We start from the raw sequence: 23,640 nt of genomic DNA, 5'->3' as shown, positions 1-23,640 counted from the left end.
CCATTTAGACAAATAGTACACATTTTTTTCAATACGTATTTTAACAAAAGTCTGTTTTCATGCATTTCCACCTTTGCTAATGTCTAGCAATTACTCTTTACCTCAGATCACCGCACTGTCCTAGTGTCAGTAATTCCACCTATCACACACTTTTCAGCTTTCTTCTAGACTATGTCACTTGATAAATTAAGTAAGTTGTTGCAGAGAGAGTTGTATTTTGTGGAGTCCTTGGATTGCTCTTACCTGTTGCAGGTACCCTTAAAAGCAACTCAATATCAAGGCCCTGAAAATAAGACACCCCTCAAAATGTATTCTCAGGAAAACTTCTAATGAAATTTTCTTTGTAACAATTAACAAATAAAACTGGACTTTGAATGAAAAAGGCCTTTGAATATCCATTTTAAAAGAAGATTAGAAATGTTGATATTAAGGAATCATGTTTTCTGTAACCTCCCCACCAAATAGATTAAAGGGGTGTGATATACACATACTGAATATGATACTGAAATACAAAAAAGGATTGCTAAATGGTAAGATTAAGAACTTTTGTTATATGTTAAGACTTGTCGTCATTGTGAATAGCGAATGAATTTAGATGAAGTAATACTTGGGCCAAGGCCTTCCTGACAGAAGTGTGGTTTTTGCCGATTCTTCTTATACATAGAAATTCCTGATCTGCTTAAAATGATGTTGCTGACAAAACAAAGGTAACATGTTGTGCTGCAAGTTTTGAAGTGAAAGTACACACACTTGTAACAACTTGTAACTTTTCAGCAGGACAGATGCCACAAGGAAGATGCTGACAAGATGCCACCAGGAAGATGCTGGGGCAGGGTTACACAAAACATGACCAACTGCATAAACAGCAAAAAATGCAAGAGTTGGATAAATTGAAGCTTGCACATGTGTAATATCAACACTTTCTTTTTAATGTAGCTTGTGTCTTGAAAGTCGACTGGAGAAAAGTTAAGTAACATGGAATGTGGAAATGTGCAAAAGACTCAGGTAAGCAAGGCCCAAATTGGAGAAACACTGGACCAGAAACTGAAGGAATGGGACTGAAGGCCCAGACCAGGAGATAACAATGGCCATCATGGAATGTGGAAGAACTTTGCAGAGTCCTGGAATGTGGTAACTTGGCCCCCTACTAATTACATCTTGTTTGGTGGTGGTGGTGTCTGTCATAACACACATTCAGATAAAAGTGATTCTGTCTGAAATTGTATAATAAAGGCAAAAATTGGATGGACATGTGAGACTTTTCCTCCTCTTCTTTCCCCTAACCGCAACATTACTCTTTGGCACTATTTTTTTTTTTAACTTTAATACTAGCTTTTTCCTTATGCATCATGTGAATTAGTTTTGGGTGGGAGTGTGCAGATATTTCTTCCTACTGAAAAGCAATTAGTATGGAAGTGTAGGAGATAGTAATGATTTGAGCTGGGGGAATATTGCTCAAGAATTACTTGCAAACCAGTTAGAATAAAAAGTGTGACTTTGTCTAAAAAGGATCCTGGGTACCATTAGTCTCTGATGTGATGCTTTTGCTGTGGTCCAAAAGGGAGTCTTAGAAATATTTCTACAAATTTGATTAGTCTCACATGACCATCTTGAAGTCTTTTTGATTTCGCTTCTTGTTTCTTAAGTTTTGCTGTCTGTTAAGTTCTGATTTATGAAAGCATTTAAGCACATGATGAAATCCACCTCTTTTTTAGGAAAACACTTAAGCCTGGGCTTAACTATATACTTTTGCTTACATGCTTTCCTGAATAGGGATGCTTTCCTGAATCCAGACTTTAAGCCATAAACTGAACATGCATAAGATTCCAACATGCTGGCAATGGTAGGTTGTACACCATCATCACAATGGAATGCCACATCAAAAATGTGTAAAACACAACTTTTTTTTGTCACTTTTTTTCGTGGCATATGACTCTTCTTGGGAAGACAGTGTAGCCAGGTGGTCAGAGAAAGCAACTGGAAGACATGACTCCTGGGTGGTGTTCCTAACTTTCTGTGACTTAGGGCAAGATACTTAACATCTCTGTGCCAAATTTACTGCTGGAACTAGTAGACACCATTCCAGCCAGGTCTATTGTCCTGATTCGTCCAAGCAGTGAATTTTATCTTTTGTGCACATTTCACCCATTTGTAAAACAAGTATAAAACTCGTGAGAATTAATTCATATTTGGAAAACATTGAAATTCTTGGAGCAAAGGGAATATGCCATTCGTTTATTAGTAATTAACAGCATGATTTTATTTATTTAAATCTTCAGTGCTAAAATGGCTTATTTTCTCTTTAATATTTTAAAAGTAGATAAATGGAATTGTCACCGGCATATATCATTAATACATGTATATTGCTATATTTTTTTCTTATATATGTGGATGCTACCAGGCAACTATAATGCATGACATCTCATGACATTAACATATGATGAGTACCCCTTTCTTCTAGACATGCAGTTCTAACATAATCCACCATCCTGAACCCACATATACGCATACGAGAGCATCCTTTTATATCATAGGCTTCAGCAGGAGATACAAAACTACAGCTCTTTATCTACAAAGTCTCAAAAGAAAATTGAAATCCAGTGGTCAGTGGCTTGTACCAATACTGAGGAATTATTATGAAACAAAGTCATTATAGAATTTTGTGTCACTATAGTAACGTGCTTTCACTGAACTTACAAGAGCAGTATCTCAAAATACAAATTCTCATTTCCATGATGAGAAAATGCTTCTGGCATCAGGAAGGTTAAACTTGAGATTAGATGAAGGTTTCTAGCCATCAGAGTAGTGAGGTTCTGGAACAGCCTTCCAAGGGAAGCACTGGGGGTAAAAGAGCTATCTGGCTTCAAGATTAAGCTTGATAAATTTATGGAGGAGATGGTATGATGGGATAACATGATTTTGGCAATTAGTTGATCATTAACTATTCATGGTAAATAGACCCAATGGCCTGTGATGGGATGGGATCTGAGTTATTACAGAGAATTCTTTCCTGGGTATCAGGCTGGTGAATCTTGCCCACATGCTAAGGGTTCAGCTGATTGCCATATTTGGGGTCGGGAAGGAATTTTCCTCCAGGGCAGATTGGAAGAGGCCCGGGGGGCTTTTTGCCTTCCTCTGCAGCATGGGGCATAGGTCACTTGCTGGAGGAGTCTCTGCACCTTGAAGTCTTTAAACCAGGATTTGAGGATTTCAATACCTCAGACATAGATGAGAGGTTTATTACAGGAGCGGGTGGATGAGATTCTGTGGGCTGCATTGTGCAGGAGGTCAGACAAGATGATCATAATGGTCCTTTCTGACCTTTAAAGTCTATGAGTCTATACATTCCAGGAGGGCAATTTTTTCTGAGTTTAGGGGTGAGTCTTAGGGTGAACACTTCAAAGGTATGAATGACAGATGGAAGATGAAGTCCCAGTGGTTTTCCATGGCAGAGGCACCTAACTGCTCTTTGTACCTTTTTGAAAATGTTTCTCCACCCATCCCATGACTTTTTCTTGAGAATGCTGGTGACCTCCTGAGAAGCATTGAGCAGCCTCAACTTTGCAAATTATTGGAAGGGAAAATTTTATTGTGGTGGATCTAGCCACTTTATGGTCCACAAACAGAATTTGATTTTTACTTACAGACACTAGTGATCTTCACAGAAGTCAAATGGCTTTGGGATCATCTGTCCCTCACTACACAGTATTTACGTACGTGTACGTACACACACACTCTCGCTCTCTGTTATGATTGCATTAGAATTTTCATTTATGTGTATATTTTGGTGTGTGCAAATATACAGAGCAGTTAAGTGTATGGAAGAATAGCCAATCTTTTACAAATGTTGACCAAAATAAGTCTCTGATAGAAAATTTAATGATTTATTTTGGAGTCTTTGTCTATTTGCAAAAAGAAAAGGAGTACTTGTGGCACCTTCGAGATTAACCAATTTATTTGAGCATAGGCTTTCGTGAGCTACAGTTCACTTCATCGGATGAAGTGAGCTGTAGCTCATGAAAGCCTATGCTCAAATAAATTGGTTAATCTCTAAGGTGCCACAAGTACTCCTTTTCTTTTTGTGAATACAGACTAACATGGCTGTTACTCTGAAATTTGTCTATTTGATTGCAGGTGAAAGCCAAACAACCTTGGCATGAGCCTAGCTCTTCTGAGTAGTGTAGGGTTCTGCCTCGCTCTCTGAAAACCTTGGAAGGAAAAGCAAAATACTGATGGCACTAACCTTATTAGCTTCTGCGTCCCATGGTCTTATTTATAAGGAGGATCGATGCTGGCCATTTGCCCTTTTCTGTATGTTTTGGAGGATTATTCCTTCTTTCACGTTGGAAAACTTCCTCCTAGTTTTGTGCCTTCTTTTCCGTGTCCTCCACAAAAATGAAGTGTGTAACTTTTAAAACACCATCTTGTTTTAAACATTTTTTTAAAACATTCCCTGTCAAACAGCAGAGGCAATTCTGGCTAGCTAATTAATTTTTTGAATATACTTCTCAAAACTTTGCTACTTTACTCCAGCCTCATGGCTCCCCTCCTCCTTCCTGAAGGTCATCTTGTTAGCAGTGTGGCCTTAAAGATTGGATTTTATCACCTTGGGCAAAATGTACCCTTTGACCTTCAGCTTCTTCTTCCCCATGATGATCCTCAAATTCTCAGTGTTACAAATTAGAAGATCCTGTTTACTGGCAAAACACGTCTCTTGCTTTCTGGTGAAAACTCGTGAAACTAGTTAACAAAATGCCATAGCCCTCGCTCTCTGTTGCCTTGCCCCCTCATGCAGTCATGATGTAGGTGTAAAATTCTACCATTCTTATTCAACAGCATTTTGCACTTATTCTGCACTGCTGTAAAAGGTTATACAAGGTGCATGGTAAAAGAGAACCGGACCCAATATTTTAAATTCTATTTTCCCATGAAACCAGCAAACAATCCTATTTCTCTGGCCTGTTGGGACCTTCATTCTCAGTTTGTATCTTGTATTTCTCCCTCAGACCCTCCCCTGGACTGATACATGGAGGACAGCTGCATGTACATAACTAATTGACCCTGTATCTTAAGTGGTAGAGGTCTATGCTGAAAGTCCTGCTTCCAAACCCATAGCCCATGGAGGGGGTTGTGACACTTTCCTACCACTTGGTCGTTGGAAAATAATTGATCTGGCTGTGAGCAGTGTGATAGGATGACAGTGTAATCCCAAATTAAATGACACACATTGCAATTAAAAATAGGTGATCAACTGGCAATCAATAGTCTAATACTATCTTTAGTGAGTAAAGAGTACTCGTGAGGAAGGATTGGCTACACTGAGCTGTTGGCTTTTTATTTCTGTGTGTGGTCTGGTGTTGAACACTCTAATTGTGTCACAGGTTGTCTTATTGTTCATTTTGAATCTAGGCTGTTAAGATTTGTATTACCTACAAATATTTAGTACAAGCTTACAAAGAAAATGATCATCCCCCTTCTTCCCTTATTTGAAAAATTGTATAGAATTCAACAGGGATTAAGCCAATGGGATTTTGTAGAAGGGACTCTAAAATCTATAAGGTTTAAGCAGAATAAGATTGCTGCTGCAGAATTGTATAGAATGGGTAAAATAATCCTACAGAGAGACTGTCATTTTTATTTAAATTCTACAGGACTTTTTTCTCTTACGGTTGAAATTAGGATGTACAATATTGTAAGAAAACCAAAAAAAGAAGCAAATTAAATAATATAAGTAATTATTTTAAGTAATTCCTAGGACCAAAGCACAATAGGAACCTACCATTTTAGTTGTAGTTAAAAGTAATTTCTGAAGTGATGGTTTATTCACAAAAGACTTATATGCTTTTAATGCCTCCCTGTAAAACATGTTTTACCATGATATCTTATAAATATTAGAACAAAAGGCTTTGCAGAACCAACAGATTTGAAACCATAGAAATATACAACAATTCATTTCATATATCAGTCATTCAATAAATTATTCAATAATAAATCAGTCATTTCCATGACCAGGAGGTGCATTGCAATCCTATTGCACTAGGAACAAAAGACAAAATATTCCCAAGCTGGGAAAATATATCTGCAGCATGTATATTTTAAATTGTTTTAAGGCACTGGAACTCAACATGGCTTTTTCTGCATATAGGGGCAGATCCACTAAAGCACTGTGGTAAACTTTTCCTGCATGGTTGCTGAATGTTCTCAGCTCCTTTATACCTTGTCATTTTTATTTGGTGTGGGGTATTTTTAGGGGTACCTAGAAAGTACTTGGCACCATAAAGCATCAGGCCAATAATTTTTCTCTTGAAAAGCCAAAATGTGCCAAAAATGAAAATCCAAAATATACACACTATTTTTTAATATTTTTATACAGGGCATGGGGCAAAGGAAATGGGTGTGTTGCAATTTAATAAAGCATAACGTTTCATATTTTTATAAGATTCAATTGACATCCACACAGAATTGTTACAGCTCCCAGCCTGGCATCTACAGAACCTATGATTCCTCTGAATTCCCGTCTGTATGAAGACCAGGCTCACAGCAATGGCTCTTACAAAGGACAGAAATGATTGTAGGCTGACTTAAAGGACTTTTTCCACTAGTTGCACTCTGATGTTGGTTGGCTAAATTATATTGACACTGCTGACTGAGGGATCCTTCCAGATTGATTGATTAAATCTGTGATGTTCCTATCTATCTGTGCCCTGTTGGCTTGTAGTGTATGCTATTTTACACGTGGGAGTGATTCTTCATTGCCTTGCGCACCTGCAAAAAAGAGTGTAAAGTGGATCGAAAAATTCTGATTTTGGCAGCTCTTTATATGTACTTTGCATTCCTCTTGTAGTGGTGTAAATGACTACACAAGGTGCAAGACAATCAAGAATCAGGCCCGTTATCTGTAACAACCCTATGCACCTGATACCCATTTCTATAAGGTGTTTTTAGCTTCCTGACGGGTATTGACTACCCTCAGCTTCCATTGTAATCAATGGGAGTTGAGTGAAGTCAAAACCTCTGGTTTGGTGGCCTCTGATTGGTAAATGCAAATACCTCCACTGCCTGTAAATTCTTCATTGGGATCACTGAGTCCAGTATTTGAAACTGAAATTTGCTACTCAAACTGCCTGATGGGTCACAGAAGTCACATGGTACTGTTTTGGTTCCTTCATGAGATACAAACAGGAGCAGCGCCTGAGCAAATCAGAAGCTATATGAGTGTGTGTAAAGAGGAGTTCTCTAGGGAGAGAGATGAGGAGATAAACATGCCTAAAGAATGTCAGGACATTTTAAAGCTTTAAGTGGGATTGTGGGAAAACTGCAGATTTCCACCTAGTCATAACTTATGAAGTACAAAACTGAACACTTTTCTTAGCACAAAAAACAAGTTTTCGTAGACAGAATCACAACTTCCTATTTACTGGACAATACAATGAGAAACAAATGCTTTACCTTGTTACCCATACCATCTTAGTGACTGCCTTAAAGAAGCATAATATGGCTTGTAATGAGCAACTATAATTGGTGGTCTCCATGCTATGCTCCTGCTGCTCATAGGGAAATTGGTAAGGGTAGCGCTGGGTAGCAGTGGTGGGGAACTTTGGAGTTGAGTGTGGGGTTAATTTATTTCAGTTGACTTGGGAAGTTGACAATGCGTTTTATTTTTCATGGCAAGGGTGCTTAAAGCTTTGGATGGGCTGATCTTTTATTACGCTCCATATACATTTAAATACATAAATCTCATTTGAAGTCATTAGTAGCAATAGATCGTACATCCCATTACTTTATATGTGATTTCCCCCCCCACACACACGCTTGTTCATTTGTAAGACTTCATGTTTCTTGCCAGGCACTCTGATTAAGTACCCACAAGTTAATTACTGTCCCATCATGATTTACTATGGCATCTAGTCATTATTTCTAGTTGATCCAGTCCCAGAATGACAATAAAAAAAGATGTTCCAAACTGGATGTGAGAGAAAAGAAATCCAATGGAAAGTGCAAAAAAACTTAGTAAATTTACTTGCAAATGGAAAGGCTGCATACACAATTATTAAACAAAATTGGTTCATTTCTTTTATTTCATACTGTGGATAATTGAGACTACTCTGATCAGAGACTACCAATTTATACAAAGGCACTCATCTCATTTTGATTTGTCTGGTATTTGTCTGGAATCTAGCTGTTGCGTCTTGTCATACTCTTAGATTGTGATCTCTCTGATACACGGGACTGTCTTTCCGTTACTTGTTTTTACAGTGCACAAAGGGGCCCTGATATCTGAGAATGGCCCTCCAAGCCTAACTGCAATATAAATATATATAATATGTATAATACAGATTGTTGGTGGTTAAGTTGCAAGCATTGCATAAATTCGTATCACAAGTATTTCCTGAAATACTGGCTATGCTACATTTTACCTGTTACTGCAATTTTTTTTTGCAATATTGCCATGTCTCTCTGGAGTCTCTGGATCTACTTCTGATCTCATGCTTGTTTTAGGCAGGTGTAACTGCTGCCTTCAGGGTAGTTATTCCTCATTTACACCAATGAAAGTGAAAGCAGAATTAGAATCTGTCTTCAATAGAGCAACAGTGTAACAAATCTAGAAAACGTGGCAGGCAGGTACGTCTTTCCCCTTTCTCTGAATATCAAAATATTGATGGTAATGTTGACTATCAAAGCTCTTTGGATATCAGACTGTCTGGCTTATTCACTCCTCAAAGTTTCTTGAGAATTTTTGAGGTGTAGTAATAGGAATAATAACTCCAGCCCATGCCTAATATTTACCTCGAGAACACTGGATCATAAAAAAGAGCTCAAAACTTATTTGACCTCAGATTAGATTTGAGGACCTATTTTCACACATCGCATCTTTTAAATGTACACTGTCTCTGATTCTTTTTCTAAATTGATTTGCAATACACACAAACATTTGTGGAGTAAATGTTTGCACAGAGCTTGGAACAGCGTATACACATTTCCTATCTAAAGAAGGAAACTTGACTTTATCGTTAGAGTAATTAATTAGATCCAGTTGGTGAAGTGTGTCTTGTTAGCTATCTTCTAGGATTCTACTTAATGGCTCATTAGTTGTAAGCAAACAGTCTGCTATCACTTATAGTGCCATGTAAAACACTGAGTGAGATGGAATAGCATAAGCAGGAACAAATTAAAGTGGTGTTCGTTTTCACTTTTTCTTTTTATTGTACCTATCGTAAAAAATTATGGTTCCTCTTTAAGCAGGAACTATCTTTGCCTTGGCCCACTTACAGTGCTTGGCTACCCCATACCTTTCTTTGCCAGTCCTCATGGGATAATGATTGGCTAAATGTGCTGGGGGATGGATGGGCTCTCCACAGCCATCTCTGATTGGCTTACAGTGCCTATTCTCCAGGTTTACTGGCCCCTCCAAGTACCTCCTAGCACTGTACAATCGTGATGCAGGGAGATGGGATTTTAGTAGTTAAGTGCGGCAGGCTCACTCTAAAGCCCTCCCTGAAGTAGAAGGAGGTATGCAAGGGCTGGCCACCTGAGGAGGAGAGCCTTTTCCTTTCCAGGCACCCAGGCGAGGATATTTGGCTTGTAGTGGTTGCTGTTGAGGAATGTTTGGGGTGCCCTGGTGTCACCTTGTCAATCATATGGGTGTAGCACTAATTGCTTGATGAAGTGCCTGGATGTTTAATCTCCTTTGACAACTGGCTTGGTCCAAGTTGTTTGTCTGAATGTTACTCAGTGCATCCAGTCAGCCTCTTCCATCCTTTTTGGTATGCCTGGTGCTCATTGGGGCAGATGTCATTAGGTTTGTGTTAGAATGGTTTACAGGTAGCTGGTTGTTGGAATGTCTACTGTGTTTGTTGTAGGTTCCCTGAAGTTGATTAGATGTTAATTTCGCTGCTCTCCACAAGCCATGCTCATGATGGATAGCTGGTAGGGCCAAGGGAATGTAGATAAAAGCACTGCTGGGAATTAGGCCTCTATACTGTGACAGCTGAACAAGGGATCCCCTTGTGTGGTGCCCAGTGCCTTCCACAAGTGTAGAAATGATGATGTGGGGGGAAGCAGAGGCATGGGATGGTTTCCCTTTAATGAGGGTCTGTGCCTTAGTGAATGGTTTTCATCCATCAGGTAATGGAATGGTGACCTGCAGGTACAGAGCAGCAGGAACCCAGTTAACAGCCTGAATTGCACATTTTGTGTTCTAATTAAGTTGATATACGTCGGTTAACTTGATTTATTATTCTGTTCTTTGATTTCAGAGCAATGCAGGAGGAGAGGGAAGCTCAAGGAAGTACTCCAGTATTCAACAGCAATCATCCTCGAGGAGTACTATTGTAGGGTTCCGATAGAATGCTGGAGACCTCTTCTTACAGTTATTCTTTAAACCGAAAGACTGCTAACAGGAATGATACCATAATAAAGATAATGGTTTATATGCTAGCCTATTTTCATGCAGTGCCTCTATGGTAAATGAGGCCTATTGTGTTAACACTGAACAAGTACTACAATTTTCCAGGTGGACAACTTTGATTAGCCTTATTACCATCTGCCTCTTTCTGCAGATATTTTACTGCTAAACAACATATTGTTAAATGATAATAAAATATTGGTGTCTGACTTAGCATGCTGTTTGAAATAGGATTGTCTTTATAAATTGTCTATCTAGTATGCATACAGTAATAAAAGGTTTTGGTTTTGTCCAGCAATCCAGGGTATACTGGTGTCACAGATCCTAGAGAGCACCCTCTTCCAGCTACCCTCTAAAACTGCTGAGTGTGGAATCCAAGCCCTTGCCACTTTGGATTTTCTGGCATGTTTCAGGCTCCTGGGGCCTGAATGGAGTCCAGCCATTCCTCCAAATCTTGGGGGCCCTAGGCATACTCCCAGGGCACAGACCTTCTATCTGGCACCCCTCCTCCCCTTCCCTCCTGCCCAAATGTTGGAACCTGCTGTCCAGCCGCCTACCCCTTTTGGGCACAGTGCTGACCCTTCAGGCTCCCCAGAATGTAAACACATCCCTCTCGCAGAACTCCACCTCAAAGATGTGAAGCTTCTGGCTTACAGTTTAACACTCTCACGGGCACACAGCAGGTGTGTGTGTTGACTGCTTCACACTTTGCCCAGTCTACCGTTTTCATGCCCTTTTTTCCCTAACGCTGTAAAGTACAGGAGAGTATGGATCATGCAAAACAATGAACACCAGAAACCACCATGTCCCTCATTTTCTAGCTCATGATTGTCTTGTGAGCTCTTGGGGAACCGTAATCTGGGTCCAGGAAGACAGGTAGGTGGGCATGGTTTCTCCTGCCTCATGCAAGCTGTTACGTGGTGAATGGTCTCTCCCTTCCCTAATGGGGAAAATTGGTCCCCAAGCAGACCAGCATCTGCCCTTTTAAAATGTTCAGCCATTTTGTGCCAGGGGACACCCTTGCCAGTTTCCCCACAGGAATCCGTCTTGTGTCAGGTGACTTTGTTGCCAAGGTGACTCTTCCCCCTCCTCCACCTGCTCCTTCCTCCCCCCCCCCCACATTCCCAAACCAGTTTTTCTGGGCAGGGAACAGTCTTCTGTCTACAGTGAATAGATTTCCAATGACTGGGTACTTAAGAGTCAGCTACCCTCTATTGTTCTTTTGCCGCCAGCTGTTGGAATCCCAAGACAACATGGAGGCAAATGGACCATAGAGAGGGCAAAAGGCTGCACATTAAAATGAAGTTTGCAACCTGACACAGACACACAGGGTACATACTCTCACACAGAATTAATAAATTGTACAGGCACACTCTCAGTTCATCACCACTGCCTGCCTTGTTTGATCTGTTTAGGTATTTACACCTTCATCTCTAGTATATTAAAATACCTTAAATTTTTTTCAGACATTTTATTTGAGGTACTTTGTTATATTTTCCTTCTGTCCAAACTTCTGTTTTGTTTGTTTACTTACTTAGCTTGTCCACAGTGAACCAATTAATTCAAATGTATGAGTTTTACTTTTTGCTCTGAAGGCAATGAGATTTGTGGTTTCTGGGAGTGCGTTCCACTTGCCAGCTGCCAAGAAACTGTTAATCAGTTTGTCCTTTCTGGTGGACCGTTCCATTGCCCTGGTAGAATGTAGCTGCCCTGCATGATGAGAGAGGGTGTGTGCATGTGCACTTTAGATAAACTGGGCCAATCCCAGGCAGGACTCTGAAAAACAGGAACAGACCCTTGAATTTGATTATTTATAGGGAACTGCTGCAGTGAAATGAATACAGGGGGCTATGTGGGTCTTGGGAGCAGCTCTAATCAGAAGCCTCATTCTTTGGTGCAATGGCCTGGAATAATCAAGATGAGCGATTATGAATGATTGGATCATTGTGTTCAAATCGGAGTGAGTCTGAGAGTGAAGTCTGCTAGGCTGCTATGGGCAAAAGAGAGCATTCTGAGCTGCTGTTATCATAGAGAAGAACTCCTAAGGATCTCAAAGATGGAGATAATAACTTTTGAATGGAAATTGTCATTAGGGGAGGGTGATGTTATAGGTGAGGTGAGTTCTTCAAAATACATCCCTCTCCCCACTAACAGCAGATTCCATTTGAACCAACTATTCTTCATTCATGGTGACAGTTCCCAGGCACTGAGACAGCTGGGGCACAGTGCTATTTGTATGTAATGTTTAGAGAAACGTAGAGCTGGGCATCATCTAGAGCTCCTGTTGTTGCACTCTATCCCACAATGGTGCCATGTATGTATTTAACAGCGTAGGGGAGAGAATTATGTCTGTGGGACTCCATGGCTTTTTGGAAAGACTATACAAGTGAAGACCGAGTTGGACATCATGACACTACACCTCTGGATTTGATCCAAGAAGAACTCCATGTCCTTGCTGGATGCCTGATTGGTAGGGATTGAGGATATTAATAGGAGACCGGCAGTGTTGTAGGCTGACCTTTGTGAGATTCTTCATTAGTTTTCTTAGACACTGGGAAGCTGGATCTTGGGAAGTAGTTTGTGAGACCAATAGTAGGCAGTGATGGTTAATTCACTATTGGCTGGATTATTTAATGCTGTAGGGTGAGTAGTAGATCTTCCTCATCACAGGTGATGGTGACAATCTGTTAGCAAATATCTGTGATCTTCTCAACTCCCTTTCACTGGGCAAGAAGGACACAGATTTGCAAATGGTGGTTTGGATTTTTTTCATTAGAGCTACTAGGAATCCTAGAATGAAAATATAAATCTAATGTATAAAGGGTTTTCTCTGAGGTACTCTGTGGAGCTAGCAACTGTGTTTTACAGAATTCAGGGCTTGATCCAACGCTCTTGGAAGTTATGAAAGGTCCCCACTGACTTCCACGGATGTTGGCTCAGACTCTGAATGTTTTCCAGATTCTTGCTTTTATTGCACATACTGTGAATAAAGAAAAGTTACCCGTGTAACATTGAATTTGAGGGGCCTTGGCATACAAGAATAGGGGAGAGGCAGTTCTGAAATTCTGATTCTTTGGCAATGACAAGAAGCACGAAGTGGGTTAGGTAAAAAAAAGCTCCAAAGAGGATATCTAATTCTAATATCAACCTAAAGAAAATGATCCTAATGCCAACTTCTGTTGCCTTATGATTAAGTCAGATGAAATAAGCTCTAAAAATGTTTTCTTTCTCAACGTAAAAAATACACAAGCTAATAGTCACTTGGGATGGGGTATACAAACCTCATGCTGACTTGAAGGGGTTAAAAGGCAATACTGAATGCAGGTAGCCCCACCCCTCTGGGCCTGCTGAGCATGCTCCAGCTTTAAAAGGAGCTCAGAAGTTCAGGCAAGGGGTTGTGAACAGGAGTCCTCCTCTGGGAAGTCAGATGGAAGGTGGAGTCTGAGAGGGGACCACAGAGCGGGTAAGGCCCCAGGCAGTACTTTCTCCAACCACTACCCACTTTGAGAACCAGTGGGTCCTGCAGGGTCTGCTCCTTTGGACTTGTTGTAATGCTAATGACTGTTTGGGCTATAGGGGCCATGCCCCAGACTGAAGTAGCATGTAGATAGGAAGTAGCCCAGGATGGCAATCTCTCAACAGGGAGGAATCTGCTAATGTTACTTCTCACAGGGACCAGCTCTGGAACCCAATGGTGAGGGAGGGCCGGGTCCCTTTACCACCCCCCACTTTGGGACAAAGGTCCAAATGTGTGTGTGTGTGTGTGTGTGTAGGAGGAAACATGCCTGGCTTGGGGTCAGGCATTACTACCATCCTTCTGAGAAAGAGACAGAGAGTGGAGGTCAGGTGCCAACCCTAGGCCACCTGGCCCTCAGAGAACCCTATCATATCATCCTTTTAGCTTCCTTCAAAATGTGTTATTTCCTTGTGCTTTATGAATATCATTGTTCTGGTTTAGTCTGTGACTTTGCTTCCTGAATTAGCATCTGAATCTGACTTACTCTTGATAATAAATAGTTAGAGCCATGATGAAGGTATCCAATAGGGCTTCATTACATTCACTGGCAATTTATTTTAAAGACCTGTGAAATGTGTCCTTTCCAGGCAGAGCTGATGCTGTTCCATACAGCATATCTCAGGGCTTTTAAACCCACGGGGGAAATTATATTTTAAATTACGGAAGGGGGAAAAAATTGGCATGGCTTAACACTAAGGATTAACTGTTCCTACATACATTACTTTGTTTTAAAGATGTGATACTTTTGGGGTATTGATGTGGATGGTTTAGTTATTTAGCTTGTGCCTCATAGGCAAATTCAATGAACAGTATGCAGATACTTGGCTGGATGTTAATATTTAAAAAGAATTCATGATGAAACAAATACTAAAATCATAATTGTTCTGATAATCTGGAATCTTTGAGATGTGGGTGGAAAAACTGCACAAGCGTAAAACAACGTCAGTGCCTGGAAAAGCAACCTTCATTTATTAAAGCAAACAAACAAGTAAATGAACACTGCGTGCAGAGAACACAGTCTGTGACTTTGTTATCCATCTGCTTTCTACAAGTTAGGGTGAGGCTTTTACAAGTGATTCCAGAGAGACATGGGGCTTTTTGGCATGTAGGAAGCTTTTACTCATATGGAATATTCAATAGTGTGTTAACCAAAATAAATATCTGTCTCAGATAGAACCATTAATTTATCAGTAATCCATGGGATTTTGTTTGTAGGTTTATCTTCCCTAGTTTTAGAAAGAACAAAAGAGAAATTATTCAGTCTCTAAAAAGCAATTCCTTCTCTGACCTCTTCCTAGTCAGACTGACAGTCTCCCTTGCTATGTCCAGAGAGTTCTCTCCTCCTTCCTCACCTGATCTGCTATTCAAATCATGTCAGGGTGAGGCTACTTTGACACTTCCACAAGGAGTGTTTTATCAAGGAGTATCATCTGGAGGTAAAGCAAAATTTGTCTCTCCCATACAAGAACTCTAATCTTTTCTGGGTTTTCCCCCTGCCCACTTTCTGTCTTGAAGTCCAGCATTTCACAGGCCACTTTGATCTCCATCTGTCCAGGCATGCCTCAAGAAAGCATGGTTCTTGACTTTGATTTGCATGTCCATTGTTCTCAACTGTAGGAATTAGAATATACCCTCCATACCTCTTTTAAAAGTCTCTCTCAATTTTCCCTTACCATTAAATATAAATTGACAGATCCTATGTGAGAAGTCTGCCTTGTCTATCTTTTTAGTATTTTTTATTTTGTATGTCAAAATTTTAGTACATGAATACATATATGAAGTAGCCTATGCTTGTCTAGCGTAACATGCTTTAGGATACTATTGCTTCTACAGACAGGGAAGATTGCATGACTTATTTGGTGATATTATAAGGAGATATGTATGTTCACTATCTCTGACCATGCAGCAGCCACTGATCAACCCCTCCCATCTCTCCCCACCCTACGCCCCATACCTTCAGGGGCCCGACAGTTTTCATGCTATGTTTGCTCCAGTGGGCTTCCACAAGGCTGTGGATTGGGAAGACTAATACTGCAACAGTTCAACTCCCCTTTTCTGTTGAGTTTGAAGCATTTCATTCCCTTTTCTCTCTGTTGCTCATCTCTCTGTAGCACAGTGGAAGGCAACATGTGAGCCACTGCATGGTCCCAGAGCTGTTTTAATAAAATGATCACAGAATGTGTCCTTTGGAAATGACTGAAATTATTAGCAGAATGTTTTTACTTGCAGAGAACCACATAGGAGAGACTTCTTTAATAACCGGCTTTTTGGAAAGCTGTTATCTACCCATAGTCAAGTTTAAATATTTCATTGTTTCCCATTTCTGTAGTAGACAATATTAATCGCGCTGATATGCAATGACAGGGGCAGGGTTAAAACTCAGCAGGGGGTTTTCAGGTGTTAATTTCCCCACGCCTGGGTTTTATTGTTTTTGAACTTGTTCTGAAGACTTATGTAACCACAGAATCTCTCTGAAAGATTAGCTGATCCCATAAACACAAGGCTCTAATTTAAATCTGCAAATAAAATCTTTAAATACTCTAAAATGTTGAAAGTGAAGTGATGGCAAACTTGGTTCTTGTTTTGCTATTTAAAAACAATAACATTCTAAAACTGTGTAGAAACCTAGAGGTGAGGGGGAATGGGTGGAGTAATTGGCAGTGGGTTGAGTCAGTTTTCACTGGATGTTGAAGGGAAGTAGGTCCAGAGATGCTTTACAAAAGCAATTTTAAAAAGTTTCAGATATACTTGATGGATTTCAGGCTGTAGACACTACTTTTGCAGTCTCAGTGGGAATCTGGTTTGACTAATTAATAATTACTGACACCACACAGTATGAAATTGAGTGAAGATTGTCAGGATAGAGTCTAAGATGAATAGCCACTTTGTCCAACACCTACGGGAACTTGTGGAATGGTGCTTTTTGTAGTTGCTAGTTTGCTTATAGTTGTGATCCCCTTGGCTAATAAACTTTCCTGTTAGATATCCCCTTGACTAATAAACTTTCTCTGTACTTAATAATAGCAATTAGTTTTATTTAGCAGGGACCATTTGGTGCTCTCTGCTCCTTCCTGTCCATTTCAGGACTATAGAGATTTTGGTATTTTTTAAAAGGTTTCATTTTATTAGACGTGTGGTCTCGGTTGTATTTTTATTTGCAAAGTAAATGTTTTGCTTTTCTCTATCCTATTTTTAATTGCCAAATGAATAAATTACATTTCTTATTCTTGTAGATTATTGCCCTAGAGTTATGTAGTTTCCTATTGACATTTTGTGTTGCTTGGTTTCAAAACACCTGTCACTTTCCCAGCATTTGTTTCAGTGTGTCAGGTTTTTTGGTTTCCCTGTAGAATTCTTTCAACTTTCTTTTTGATCAGAACAATTATTTTGTTTGTCTCTGAGCTATTATGCTTCTTTTGCTGAAATGCGTGTTGCTAATATTCCCTACAAATAAGTCTTAAGGGCTTCCGAGATATTCTGGGTGATGTAACAGACTGCATTAATAGCATGCTACTCATTAATTTTTTTTATAATTTTTTAGTCCAGGATCTCTCGTAGTGGTTTTAAAAAAGGCAGAAATTAAATGTTATTTTTTGACAAGCATGATTTTGAAAGATTGGGTAATATTTTCTGGAATTGATGGATTCTAAAATGAAATCTGAAATATTTTTGTACAACACCATGTCCTAAGGAATTATGAGAAATTGTTGAGGAAATTGTCTTTTATAGAGTCCACTTCCACTGCAAATGGCTTATACAGAGAACTGAACAAATAATTGACATTTTGGTTTGATGGCCAAACTGAAAAATGGGGTGGGGGTCAGGAGCGAGGAGGGGGTGGGGGAAAAGAAAGGAATCCATTTCAAACTAAAATTGATTTTTTTTCCAGTTTTTTTTCCCCCCGAAGTAAAAAAACTGAAAAACTATTGTTAAAGTCCAAAGAATTGACATTTTACAACAAAACCATTTTGAGTTTGACCCAAGTTCATGAATCGTTTCAATTGCTTTGAAACTGCATTTTTGTTAAATTTACTATTTGCCAAAAAAATCCAGCCCAGCTCTATTTATATAACACTTTACAAACATACACTAGCAGTATAAAGGAGAAATAAATTAGATCTCCACACACAAAAATACATCACTGTGGGTCTGTTGTTTCTAGCATGGCACATCCCAAACCACTGCACTGTCACAAATGTTCCAGAATTCAAACATGTAGGAGACAGCTTTCTTGAGGACTAGCCAAAGACCATGGAATGAACTCCCACAGAAATTAAGGACCATCACAAACCTCGCCACCTTCTGCTCTGAGTGCAAGGCACATTTATTCAACCTGCCTCTTCTCAGGATATAGCAGTGTCTATAAATATTAAAGTCTAAAACAAAACACTCCACTGCACATACTTCTCCCCCGGGAACAGAATGAGAGAACAAACATGTGACAGATGTTAGTCATGTTGTTTTATGCACTATTGGAGGGTGCAAAAATACTATCAGTATTGCCAAATTTAAGAGATCAAAAATCATGAGTCGGACCTCCCCAAAATCATGACACAAAAAAAAAAGATTATATTGTGGGGGTTTTTTAGGTCAGCCTCTTGATTTTTTTGAACTCCCCCTGCCCATCCCCAGGATGTGCCTGTGACAATTATTGTTGCCCAGCAGTCCTGCATCTGCTCAGAACCCACCATCAATACAGCCGCACCCCCATCAGCCCCCACTCTTCTCACTTCCACCCCAGCCTCACCTCTGCTCCTTATGGTTCTTCACTCTTCCCAGGCGCTGGAGGGTGGGGGGGGGGAGGAAAGGGGCTGAAGTCGGCTCCCCTTGGGGCCAGCCTTAGGGAAAATAGCACGCTGGGCGAACTTGTATTTTGGCGCTTCCCCCGTCATCCCACCCCCAGGGGCTCCCTGGGGTTCCCCCTTCACCTCTGGACCCCACTGCCTCCCCCAGCGTTTAATTCACATTGAAAGAGATGCCAGAGATCAGCCCTGGCACAAATTAAGCACTGGCAGGGTGGCCTGATACCAGCAGGTGCTGGCCGATTGCCCAGCTCTGAAGGCAATGCCAGCAGCAGAGGAGAAGTAAGGGTGGCATGGTGTATGGTGTATTGCCACCCTTTCTTCTGTGCTGCTGTGGCTTGTGGTGCCAGGTGCTTGGCATGTGGCTCAAGGCAGGTTTCATGCTGTCATATGGGGGCTGCATCTTGCCAGAGCCCATGGCCCTTCTGCAGCCCTCTGGCCACTCCTGGCACACTGGGGCACCATTTCAGATTTTGGGGGGTGGGAGGAAACTTTAACTGTGTTTCCAGGGACTACCTAGGCATCTGAAAACTCTAGGGTTTTTTGCAAATAATAACTTAGGAATTAGTTGACAGGAGCACTGTATCTAATTGTTATAGAAAGAGAGAGAAATATATGTGTGTGTGTGTGTGTGTGTGTGTGTTTAATTGGAGTTCATTATATATAAGGAACTCCAATTAAACATTTAAAGTCTATGTGTAAATTTAGAACAATCAGGAGATAATACAGGAAGACATTCCTGATCCCAAGCCTTGAACTTTAACACATATATCAGAAACACACATTAGTGTACAAAGTATCAATCTTTAGTAGAGATAAATAAAATCTGCTAACTTTCTCTAACAGACACACTCTGTGTGACTGCCATTATCTACTCTATTTTAGTCAATTTTGTTTTTCATTCCACTAAAAACATACTTAAATTTTAACATATGTGATTAAGGTTTCTTTTCTATTTTATGAAGAAATGGAATTTATTTTTCTAATTATTTTGGCATTTATGCTTACCGATCACAATCATGTATGCGACTCACTAATATTTGACTCCATCATTGCTATTGGCATCATAGTTGGAACTGCATTTATTTTCAGGCAAATTTTAAGTTTTTACAGATATAACTAAAAATACAATTTGAAAATTAGACACTGGGAAGATGAAGTTTGCTTAAGTTATGTGTTTTGGATTTTTTAAACTGGAACTGCTACGGTTAGTACAAGCTACGGTTACATTCAAGAAGGATACTACTGTTTGGTTGTATCACTTTAAATAATGAACGACAAAGCACTTTATGATAATAAAAGTAATAATAATTACTCCAGCCAGGACAGGTTAGGCATTTTAGAATTAACTAGATTTAAATGTAAGCATCAGAGAGAAATTAAAATTATGAAATTCATAGATAAGTCAAAAAAACTAAACAGCATTTTGAAAGAATAAAATTACAGAGAATATATGTGTATTACAGGAAGTAACAATAATACACGTATGTATTGGGGGGGGTGAGAGGAAGAGACTGTGCGAGAGAGAGAGAGAGGCAGATGCGCTGCCCCTTTAGGTAGATCAGCACTGACCAGTCTGAAGGCTGCTTGTTCAGACACAGCAGCAGCCACCAGAAGCTCCATTCCACTCCTGAACTCTGTTATGTTCCCACCAGGCTCTGCGGAAGTGGGGGGGAAAGAGGGCACCCTGCTATCAGCTCCCCCCCCCCCCAACTTTGCACATCAGAACTGGCCAGGTGCAGCTCCAAGGCTGCAGAGCAGTGGGGTGAGGGGCACCCCTGCTTCAAAGGAGACCGGTTTATAAAGGTGCCCCAGCCTTTGCCCAGTTTGCCCATGCCTATGGTTGCCCCCCCCCCCAACTTCCCATGCTGGCAAGGGAGCTGTTGCCTGGGGCTGACTGCTGGAGTCCTAGCTGTGCCTGGGGCACGTGACAGAATTTCAAAGTAAAATTAAGTCTCACTTTTTAGAACTCTCAAAAATCTCAGGATTGGTTTGTTTTGTTTTTTTAGTTGATTCAGTTGTTTGTATGAGGTTTGGCCCTCTTACCCCCCCCCCCCCCCATTCTATCTCCCATGAAGTTTCTCTTCCCTGCTGCTTCTTGTTAGTTTGATTAACTTTGTTTTTCTGATATGTAAATGAATTCTCATGGTCTTTCAAAGTATTTGGGAATTCACTGCTCAGTGGAGAAACCACATTCCTTTGTTTAGGGTGGGGTAACTCCTGTTTGACTGGAAACACATTTGTGCAGCAGCTGAAAGAAAATAAAAACCCTGACATTTGAGAGTTCTCTCATGAGATCATGAGTGAGGCTTCATTTTACTCAGAAATTGCTACTCACGATTAATTCGTGAGAGTTGATGTGTCTGTACTACCATGATTGCAGTATAAGAATCGTGAAAGAATACAATAGAATGGAATAATATCAGAATTCTAAGATTAAATCACATTGTCACCACCCCCAAAATTTTATAGGATAAGTTCTCTCTTACATGGTCAAATGGAGTTGCAGTAGGTTGCACTGGTCAGAATTTGCCTTGCCTCTCTGATCCTGCGAATATCTCAAATATACTCAGTCCCAACTTTCAGAGTAGCAGCCGTGTTAGTCTGTATCCGTAAAAAGAAAAGGAGTACTTGTGGCACCTTAGAGACTAACAAATTTATTTGAGCATAAGCTTTTGTGAGCTGCAACTCACTTCATTGGATACATGCAGTGGAAAATACAGTGAGGAGATTTTATATACACAGAGAACATGAAACAATGGGTGTTACCATACACACTGTAACAAGAGCAATCAGGTAAGGTGAGCTATTACCAGCAGGAGAGGAAAAAAAACCCTTTTCTAGTGATAATCAAGATGGGCCATTTGCAGCAGTTGACAAGAATGTGTGAGGAACAGTGGGGCGGGGGGGGGGAGGAATAGTTTTACTTTGTGTAATGACAGATCCATTCCCAGTCTTTATTAAAGCCTAATTTAATGGTGTCCAGTTTGCAAATTAACTCCAATTCAGCAGTCTCTCCTTGGAATCTGTTTTTGAAGTTTTTTTTGTTGTAATATTGCGACTTTCAGGTCTGTAATTGAGTGACTAGAGAGATTGAAGTGTTCTCTGGTTTTTGAATTTTTTAATTCTCTATGTCTGACTTCTGTCCATTTATTCTTTTACATAGAGACTGTCCAGTTTGGCCAATGTACATGGCAGAGGGGCATTGCTGGCACATGATGGCATATATCACATTGATAGATGTGCAGGTGAACGAGCCTCTGATAGTGTGGCTGTTGTGATTAGGCCCTATGATGGTATCCCCTGAATAGATATGTAGACACAGTTGGCAATGGGCTTTGTTGCAAGGATAGGTTCCTGGGTTAGTGGTTCTGGTGTGTGGTTGCTGGTGAGTATTTGCTTCAGGTTGGGGGGCTGTCTGTAAGCAAGGACTGGCCTGTCTCCCAAGATCTGTGAGAGTGATGGGGCGTCTTTCAGGATAGGTTGTAGATCCTTGATGATGCGTTGGAGAGGTTTTAGTTGGGGGCTGAAGATGACAGCTAGTGCTGTTCTGTTATTTTCTTTGTTGGGCCTGTCCTGTAGCAGGTAACTTCTGGGTACTCTTCTGGCTCTGTCAATCTGTTTCTTCACTTCATCAGCTGGGTATTGTAGTTGTAAGAACGCTTGACAGAGATCTTGTAGGTGTTTGTCTCTGTCTGAGGGATTGGAGCAAATGCAGTTGTATCTTAGAGCTTGGCTGTCAACAATGGATCGTGTGGTGTGTCCTGGATGGAAGCTGGAGGCATGTAGGTAAGTATAGCAGTCAGTAGGTTTCTGGTATAGAGTGGTGTTGATGTGACCATCGCTTATTAGCACTGTAGTGTCCAGGAAGTGGATCTCTTTTGTGGACTGGTCCAGGATGAGGTTGTTGGTGGGATGGAAATTGTTGAAATCGTGGTGGAATTCCTCAAGGGCTGCTTTTCCATGGGTCCAGATGATGAAGATGTCATCAATGTAACGCAAGTAGAGTAGGGGCATTAGTAATGAGAGCTAAGGAAGCGATATTCTAAGTCAGCCATAAAAATGTTGGCATACTGTGGGGCCATGTGGGTACCCATAGCAGTGCCGCTGATTTGGAGGTATACATTGTCTCCAAATGTGAAATAGTTATGGGGGACAGTGTTATGGACACAAATCAGACATCAAGAATTATAACATTCAAAAATCAGTCGGAGAACACTTCAATCTCTCTGGTCACTCAATTACAGACCTAAAAGTTGCAATATTACAACAAAAAAACTTCAAAAACAGACTTCAATGAGAGACTGCTGAATTGGAGTTAATTTGCAAACTGGACACCGTTAAATTAGGCTTTAATAAAGACTGGGAATGGATGTGTCATTACACAAAGTAAAACTATTTTCCCATGTTTATTTTCCCCCTCCCCCCACCACTGTTCTTCACATGTTCTTGTCAACTGCTGGAAATGGCCCATCTTGATTATCACTACAAAAGGGTTTTTTTCTCTCCTGCTGGTAATAGCTCACCTTACCTGATCACTCTCCTTAAGTGTGTATGACAACACCCACTGTTTCATGTTCTCTGTGTATATAAAATCTCCTCATTGTATTTTCCACTGCATGCATTTGATGAAGTGAGCTGTAGCTCACAAAAGCTTATGCTCAAATAAATTTGTTAGTCTCTAAGGTGCCACAATTACTCCTTTTCAATCCCAAGTAGTCATTCATCATTTTCACCAAGCAGTCAGTTAAGAATTTTATTTGAGAAAAGGCTAATACATGGAATTACTTTTCCTTGAGTATTTTTTTCCTTCCAGATAGATGCGTAATGGTCATCTTTTCAAAAGTATTTAGATGCATAAGGATGCAAATGGGAGTTAAGCATCTAAACTGCTTAACCGCTCATGTAAACTCCCT

Source organism: Lepidochelys olivacea, assembly GCF_965140295.1.
Source record: "Lepidochelys olivacea isolate rLepOli2 genome assembly, chromosome: 14".
Lineage (NCBI taxonomy): Eukaryota > Metazoa > Chordata > Testudines > Cheloniidae > Lepidochelys > Lepidochelys olivacea.
This window is presented reverse-complemented; position numbering follows the sequence as displayed.